This window comes from Somniosus microcephalus, chromosome 25, assembly GCF_052327205.1.
Source record: "Somniosus microcephalus isolate GS21.2 chromosome 25, FLI_Smic_1.0, whole genome shotgun sequence".
Classification (NCBI taxonomy): domain Eukaryota; kingdom Metazoa; phylum Chordata; class Chondrichthyes; order Squaliformes; family Somniosidae; genus Somniosus; species Somniosus microcephalus.
In genome coordinates, this window is record NC_141011.1 from 25,606,555 (window position 1) to 25,615,990 (window position 9,436).

The window sequence follows — 9,436 nt, forward strand, 5'->3', positions numbered from 1 at the left end:
TTTTTTTGTCAGGTAACCCAAGAGTGGCTTCCCTTGTCTGTATTTATCTTGTGACTTATTGAAGAGGGATGTGGGGGGCAGAATGGAATGGGGAGGAAGAAAAGGATTTGAGTTCATACAACGTCTTAGCACATCTGTCAGAAATAGCAACTGAGATGAACGGGCAGTTAATGGGGTAAATTGTAACCCCAGGCATGGAACAGGCGGGCAGAGGGCAGAACGCATTACCATGCCGCCAGCACGCAGGCTCTAGACTGGCATTATATCGGGCACCTCGCAGGACAGCCCAGTCGGCGGGCAGGTAGGTCCTGAGTCAGTGGCAGTGCCCCACATTGTTCCTGTACATAGTATTTACAGCGCACAGAAACAAGCCATTCGGCCAGACTGGTCTATGCTGGTGTTTCTGCTTCACATGAGTCTCCTCCCACCCTACTGGTTAACACTGTTGCCTCACAGCGCCAGGGACCCGGGTTCGAATCCAGCCTCGGGTGACTGTCTGTGTGGAGTTTGCACATTCTCCCCGTGTTTGCGTGGGTTTCCTCCGGGTGCTCCGGTTTCCTCCCACAGTCCAAAGATGTGCGGGTTAGGATGATTGGCTATGATAAAAATTGACCCTTAGTGTTAGGGGGGATTAAATACGTGGGGTTATGGGGATAGGGTGGGATATGTGTTGGTGTAGGGGTTACGGGGATCGGGTGGGATATGTGTCGGTGCAGGCTCGATGGGCCGAAATGGCCTCTATCTGCACTGTGGGGTTTCTGTGATTCTGTGTGATTCTGTGATACTTCACAGAAACATAGAAACATAGAAGATAGGCCCCTCGAGCCTGCTCCACCATTCAATGAGATCATGGCTGATCATCCAAATTCAGTACCCTGTTCCTGCCTTCTCTCCATATCCCTTGATCCCTTTAGCCTTAAGAAATATATCCAACTCCTTCTTGAATATATTTAATGAATTGGCCTCTACTGCCTTCTTTGGCAGAGAATTCCACAGGTTCACCACTCTCTGGGTGAAGAAATTCCTCCTCATCTCTGTCCTAAGTGGCTTACCCCTTATCCTTAGACTGTGACCCCTGGTTCTAGACTTCCCAACCATCGGGAACATCCTTCCAGCATCTAGTCTGTCTAGTCCTGTTAGAATTTTATAAGTTTCGATGAGATCCCCTCTCATTCTTCTAAACTCCAGCGAGTACAAGCCCAATCGACCCAATCCCTCCTCATACGTCATTCCTGCCATCCCAGGTATCAGCCTGGTGAATCTTCGCTGCACTCCTTCCATGGCAAGAACATCCTTCCTCAGATAAGGCGACCAAAACTGCACACAATACTCAAGATGTGGTCTCACCAAGGCCCTGTACAACTGCAGCAAGACATCCTTGTTCCTGTACTCGAACCCTCTCGCTACGAAGGCCAACATACCATTTGCCTTCTTAACCGCCTGCTGCACCTGCATGCTTACTTTCAGCGACTGGTGCACAAGGATGCCCAGGTCTCATTGCACTTCCCCTTCTCCCAATCTATTGCCATTCAAATAATAATCTGCCTTCCTGTTTTTGACACCAAAGTGGATAACCTCGCATTTATCCACATTATATTGCATCTGCCATGCTTCTGCCCAATCACCCAACCTGTCCAAATCGCACTGGAGTTTCTCGGCATCCTCCTCACAGCACACACGCCCACCCAGCTTTGTGTCGTCTGCAAACTTGGAGCTATTACATCTAGTTCCCTCGTCCAGATCATTAATATATATTGTGAATAGCTGGGGTCCAAGGACCGATCCCTGCGGTACCCCACTAGTCACTGCCTGCCACTCGGAAAAAGAGCCGTTTATTCCAACTCTTTGCTCTCTGTCTGCCAACCAGTTCTCTATCCAAGTCAGTACCTTGCCCCCAATCTCATGTGGCTTAATTTTACACGCTAATCTCTTATGCGGGACCTTATCGAAAGCCTTTTGAAAATCCAAATACACCACATCCACTGGTTCTCCCTTATCTATTTTATCAGTTACATCCTCAAAAAATTCCAGTAGATTAGTCAAGCACGATTTACCTTTTGTAAATCCATGTTGACTTTGTCTGATCCGGTCACTTTTTTCCAAGTGCTCTGCTATTACATCCTTTATAATGGACTCTAGCATTTTCCCCGTGTCAGGCTTACCGGTCTATAATTCCCCGTTTTCTCTCTACCACCCTTTTTGAACAGTGGGGTAACATTAGCTATCCACCAATCCATGGTTCCAGAGTCTATCGAATTTTGGAAGATGACCAGCAATGCATCTACTATTTCTAGGGCCACTTCCTTAAGTACTCTAGGATGTAGATTATCAGGCCCTGGGGATTTATCGGCCTTCAATCCCATCAATTTCCCTAACACCATTTCCCTACAAATATTGATTTCTATCAGTTCCTCCCTTTCATCAGACCCTATGTTCCCCAACATCTTTGGGAGGTTATTTGTGTCCTCCTTTGTGAAGACAGAACTAAAGTATGTATTTCATCAGAACAGGCTTTGTAGCATATCCGTCAAACACTTAGGCTATCTGACAGCCTGACATTTTATAATGAAAATGCCATTTGTCAAGTGGCTGGGAAACCTGAGTAATCTATGAATCCCAACACACAGCAGTGTCACAGAACTGATAGCTCTGAACCTTACTGTTTAAACACAATAGGTTAGATCTTGGCTTTGTGCGATAGTTTAAAACGAGTCGGCCACCCGTTTTACATCTCTCCTGATTTTTATTTCCATTGAACTCCTACAGCCCTACAACATTCTGAGATCTCTGTGTTCCTCCAATTCTGGCCTCTTGCGCACCTTCAATTTTCATCGCTCCACCATTGGTGGCCGTGTCTTAAGCTGCCAAGGCCCTAAGCTCTGGAATTCCCTCGTTATACCTTGCCATCTCTCTACCTCTCTCTCCTCCTTTAAGACGTTCCTTAAAGCCTACCTCACCTGTCCTAATGTCTCCTTAGGTAGCTCGGTGTCAAATTTTGTTTGATGACACTCCTGTGAAGCACCTTGGGACGTTTTAGTACATTAAAGGCGCTATATAAATGCAAGTTCTTGTTGTTGAAGTCAGGACATAACCACTGGGGGATGAGGAGGCCGTGCCAAATCTCTCTGAATTGGCTCATGTTAGCCTCTCCTGGCCAAGCTAGATCCTGGAACTGCCCCCGATGCTCCCTCCTCCCCAAGTCTTTATAGATGGTTGTGCCTTGTTTTGAGGTGAAGTTTCAGTTGCTCCACACTGGCATTCCTGAGATTGCCGGGTAGGGAATGATGGTTGGTGTACTCTTCCGGGACTGCACAACTGTATCGCCGACAAGTGGAGCCACGAGTATATTAATTAAAGTCGGCGAGTGTGGGCTTGGGGGCGACAGAAGGGGATAAGGTCACCATCCGTAAATCTGCACAACTCCTCCGCCGCTGCACAAGGACAGAGACTGCCGTAAGTGAACGTAGATTATACAGCACAGCAACAGGCCATTCGGCCCAACAGACCCCTGCATCGAACCTGACCTGGGTCTAACCTGAGCTGGGAGTGCCTGAAATAAAAACCATTCTAATCCTGACAATAATACCATTTTTGATGAACGTAAAATTTATGAAAGTAAATGAACAGTGAACAGTGGGTATCCCAAGATAACATGGAATACTGAATGGCAATAGTCAGGCAGTATGGCTAGAGAGAGGCAGCCATTAGGCTGTGATTCACACATTTTTATTCGAGGAAGCCCAGGGGAATAAAATCATTGAACAGCTCGTAAAAAAAACAGGTTGTTTAAGAAAGAAAGAAGAAAGAACTGGCATTAATATCACTCCTTATCACATCCTCAGGATGTCCCAGAGCGCTTCATAACCCAGTCATTATTTTTGAATCAAAACCGCTGTTGTTACTTAGGCAAACGCAGCAGTCATTTTGTATACAACAAACCCTCATAAACAGTGCGATAAATGGCCAGTTAATCTGGTTTTTGATGGTGTTAGTTGAGAGAAGGAATGTTGGGCAATATATCAGGAAAGCTCCCTGCTCTGCATGGGATTTTTAACTTCCACATGAACCAGCGGAACAGGCAGAATGGGCCTCCGTTTAATGTCTCATCCTAAAGAAAGCTGACTGGAGTGTCAGTCGAGATGATGTGCTCAAGTCTCTGGAGTGGGGCTTGAACCCATCACCCTCTGACACAGAGACGAGAGTGCGACCAACTGAAAAATTATTTTAATGAACACTTTGCTGCAGAACGCAAATCTCTCCCAGTCACAGGAGAATATTAAAACAAACCGTGACCTTTTAATGATGGGAACTCCAGCAGGCCTCACCCCCGCCAATATATTCAAATTATTTTCACATCTATTGATTTTGAATTACTTTCTTTTGTTTTATGGTGACAGGACTCAGAATATTCTGTCAGAAATACTCACACTTAGGCAGGGATCGGTTCGATGTTCAGAACAGGCTTTGTAGCATATCTGTCAAACACTTAGGTTATCTGACAGCCTGACATTTTATAATGAAAATGCCATTTGACAAGTGGCTGGAAAATCTGAGTAATCTCCTATGAATCCTAACACACGGCAGTGTCACAGAACTGATAGCTCTGAACCTTACTGTTTAAACACAGGAGGGTAGATCTTGACTTTGTGTGATAGTGTAATATGGGTGATAACGAGTCGGCAGCCCGTTTTACGTCTCTCCCGATTTTTATTTCCATTGAAGTCTGACAGCCCTACAACACTCAGAGATCGCTGCGTTCCTCCAATTCTGGCCTCTTGCGCTTCCCCCATTTACATCGCTCCACCAGTGGTGGCCGTGCCATCAGCCACCTCGCCCCTAAGCTCCAGAATTCCCTCCCGAACTCTTACTCTTCTCCTAAAAACCTACCTGTCTCCTTAGGTGGCTCGGTGTCAAATTTTGTTTGATGACACTCCTGTGAAGTACCTTGGGACGTTTTAATACGTTAAAGGCGCTATATAAATGCAAGTTCTTGTTGTTGAAGTCAGGACATAACCACTGGGGGATGAGGAGGCAGTGCCAAATCTCTCTGAATTGGCTTATGCTAGCCTCTCCTGGCCAAGCTAGATCCTGGAACTGCCCTCGATGCTCCCTCCTCCCCAAGTCTTTATACATGGTGGTGCCTTGTTTTGAGGTGAAGTTTCAGTTACTCCACACTGGCATTCCTGAGATTGCCGGGTAGGGAATGATGGTTGGCGTACTCTTCCGGGGCTGCACAACTGTAGCGGCATCGAGTGGAGCCACGAGTATTAATTAAAGTCGGCGAGTGTGGGCTTGGGGGCGACAGAAGGGGATAAGGTCACCATCCGTAAATCTGCACAACTCCTCCGCCGCTGCACAAGGACAGAGACTGCCGTAAGTGAACGTAGATTATACAGCACAGCAACAGGCCATTCGGCCCAACAGACCCCTGCCGGTGTTTATGCTCCACCTTACTTCATCTCACCCTGTCAACATATCCTCCTATTCCTTTCTCCCTCATGTACTGTTCTAGCTGCCCCTTAAATGCATCTACGCTGTTCGTCTCAACTATTAAATCTGCGAGGGCCGTTGTCAAGTTGAGACTATCCGGAGGAGAAGGCATGGAAGGAACAGTTACTAAGCCGGCATCTATTTAAAGATGGATGTGGAGATGAGCTGTTGGAACGCTGCCCTTTTGCCTCTGAGACCTAGGATGATATGTAGGCACGACAGATGATGCACTTGGCTGGTTAGGTTTTACTGAGGTGCTTTTGAAAAACTCTTGAAAAGCAGATTAAAACTCACCAGCAGCACTCTGATATCTGAGAACAAGTAAGAGTCTTAGAAGCAGAGGTGTGTGTAATCTCTTAGCTGTTTCCTGACATTGTGAGTAAAGTCTGAGTTAATCCCAGCCGTTCACACCATCGCACAGCAATACCGCTGCTCCTCGCCAATCCCAGTCCCTCACTCGTGATGCCCAGCTTTAACCCATTAACACCGAACAACACCCAGAGCACAACTGCTGCCACCCAGTATTCAAGTAACGGGCACATGCCCAGAGACATCCCCTCCCCAAGGATATTCAATTCTGTTCCAAATAACAGGGAGTGACACCATCTCTCACCCAGTGACACCCAGCCTCTCACCGAGTGACACCCAGTGACACCCAGCCTCTCACCCAGTGACAACCAGTGACACCCAGTCTCTCACCCAGTGACACCCAGCCTCACCCAGTGACACCCAGTCTCACCCAGTGACACCCAGCCTCTCATCCAGTGACACCCAGCCTCACCCAATGACACCCAGCCTCACCCAGTGACACCCAGTCTCACCCAGTGACACCCAGTAACACCCAGCCTCTCACCCAGTGACACCCAATCTCACCCAGTGACACCCAGCCTCTCACCCAGTGACACCCAGTCTCTCACCCAGTGACACCCAGTCTCACCCAGTGACACCCAGCCTCTCACCCAGTGACACCCAGCCTCACCCAGTGACACCCAGCCACTCACCGAGTGACACCCAGTCTCTCACCCAGTGACACCCAGCCTCTCACCCAGTGACACCCAGCCTCACCCAGTGTCACCCAGTCTCTCACCCAGTGACACCCAGCCTCACCCAGTGACACCCAGTCTCACCCAGTGACACCCAGTCTCACCCAGTGACACCCAGTAACACCCAATGACACCCAGTGACACCCAGTCTCACCCAGTGACACCCAGTAACACCCAGCCTCTCACCCAGTGACACCCAATCTCACCCAGTGACACCCAGCCTCACACCCAGTGACACCCAGTCTCTCACCCAGTGACACCCAGTCTCACCCAGTGACACCCAGCCTCTCACCCAGTGACACCCAGCCTCACCCAGTGACACCCAGCCGCTCACCGAGTGACACCCAGTCTCTCACCCAGTGACACCCAGCCTCTCACCCAGTGACACCCAGCCTCACCCAGTGTCACCCAGTCTCTCACCCAGTGACACCCAGCCTCACCCAGTGACACCCAGTCTCACCCAGTGACACCCAGTCTCTCACCCAGTCTCTCACCCAGTGACACCCAGTCTCTCACCCAGTGACACCCAGCCTCTCACCCAGTGACACCCAGCCTCACCCAGTGACAACCAGTCTCACCCAGTGACACCCAGCCTCCCACCCAGTGACACCTGTCACTTCACCCAGTGACATTCCCTCTCACAGCGACACCCTGTTATATTCAGCACTCACCATAGACTGTTTTGCTTCAATAAAAATGCATTTCCCAACAAGGTCATAGCTATGGCTCAGCGTGTAGCTCGCTCACTTCTGAGTTGGAAGGCTGTGGGTTTAAGTCTCACTCTAGAGGCTTAAGCACATAAATCTAGGCTGACACTGCAGTGCTGAGGGAGTGCTGCACTGTCGGAGGTGCCGTCTTTTGGATGAGACGTTAAACCGAGGTTCCATCTGCTCGCTCAGGTGGATGTAAAAGATCCCATGGCACTATTTCAAAGAAAAGCAGGGGAGTTCTCCCCGGTGTCCTGGGGCCAATATTTATCCCTCAATCAACATCACTAAAACAGATTACCTGGTCATTATCACATTGCTGTTTGTGGGAGCTTGTTGTGTGCAAATTGGCTGCTGTGATTCCCACATTACAACAGTGACTCCACTTCAAAATAGTACTTCAATGGCTGTAAAGTGCTTTGAGACGTCCTGAGGTCGTGAAAGGTGCTATAGTTATATATATAAAGCAAGTCTTTCTTTAATGGAACCAACCTAAGATCAGCAGAAGGAGAAATGAAAGAGAGTTTCACTGTCAGTAATCTGGAGCAGAGGGTGAATGAGACCCAGAGGGCTGGCAGTTTCTGTTACAATCGATAGTGCTCTATAACATCAGATGTTCGAAACTGGCTGGGAAACTGTTTAAAATAAATATAGCTGCAGCTGACAGTGAAAACAAACGGCTCAGGATTGTCTCTCCAAATTCATTGGAGACTTGTTTGTCTTTTTTTAACTATCCTGAGTCATCAAAACATAAACAAAACAGGTGCAATTGTTACACTGTTGGGTTTAAATTATATATTTGCTTTGCCACTTGAGATCTCAGCTTAGGGTGGATACTGCCACCTTGTGACATTTCAGGAATACTGCATGGGCCGGGGGCAACAACACGTTTCACCAGCATCCAGGGATTGTTCCCCAGATTACACCCATTGTTCAGGAACTGAATTAGCTAACCTCATGCAAAGCAGCAATGGCGGCCACATAATTGGCCTCAGCATCCCTTGGATTGCTTGCAAAGGGGTGAAAATTGATCCGGCGCAGGAAGGGTAATTGTAGTGCTCCTCCTGGGCCAGCAAGGCAGTGGAAGTGCCCCTTTTAGACCTCTGTGGTCCTCTCAATAACAACTCAGGTAGAGGCATGTGCCTCATCGATGTGCTCCTCAGCTGCTGTTCTTGCAACTCTCAAAGGAGGGGTCATCATCCGTGGTACCAAGGGGCAGGCCCAGTCACCCACAAGCCGTCCAATCACTTGATCGTCTTCCTGGAGGAGCCCAGGGAGGGCCGAATCGCTGAGCATGAAAGCATCATGGTAACTTCCGCCAAATCTGGCATTTACGTGAAGGATCCTTTGCAGCAGGTCACACACTATCTGGATATTGGGGGATTTGTACCCCATTCCGTTAAGAAAGTTGAGGGGGTTAACTGTAGGACCTCACAATGCTACGTTCACCCCTTCTATCGCACCTTGCATTTTGGGGAACCCGGCAATGTAATAAAATTAGGTGCCCCCATCTCGCTGCTGCCATGCTGTCAGGTCAAACTGGACAAATTCCCCAACTTTCCTAAAAAGTGCATAAATTACTCCTCCAAACTACTTTTCAATAAATAAGTAATTGATTAAAACAGGAATAGAAATGCCCTCCTTAACTAAATGTAACCAAAGATTACAGCACCGAAAGAGGCTCTTCAGCCCATCGTGTCTGCACCAGCTCTTTGCCAGAGCAACCTAAAACTAATCCCACTGCCCTGCTGCCCGTTTGGTCAAACTTGAGTCAGTTCCACTGCCCGGTTGCCACATACTCGAGTGAAGGAGGCAGATCACGATGGGAAAGGTCAGCCACATGGGCAAATCTACCTCGCTCCACACAGCAGGCCGACGACGAGGCACCGCCTTAAAAACCGTCAATGGGGGCAGGTGAACGAGGAGCATCCAGTAAAAGGCGTTGTGAGAGACAGACCTTGGCAGGCAGTGTCAGAGAGAACAGCGGAGAAAAAAGGAGAGGGGGTGGGGGGGCGGAGAAAGAGACGTGGAGGCTTTGCCAGGTTTCTGATTTGGATGAATGGGGAAGACCTGGAATTGATGCCAAAGAGCTGGATAAAAAGGTCAGCCCCGCAAACAGGACGATTACAGTGCAGATTCTGGAGGCTGAGCTACGTTTAGGAGCCAGGCAGGAGTGAGCTGCTCTTGGGATATTTA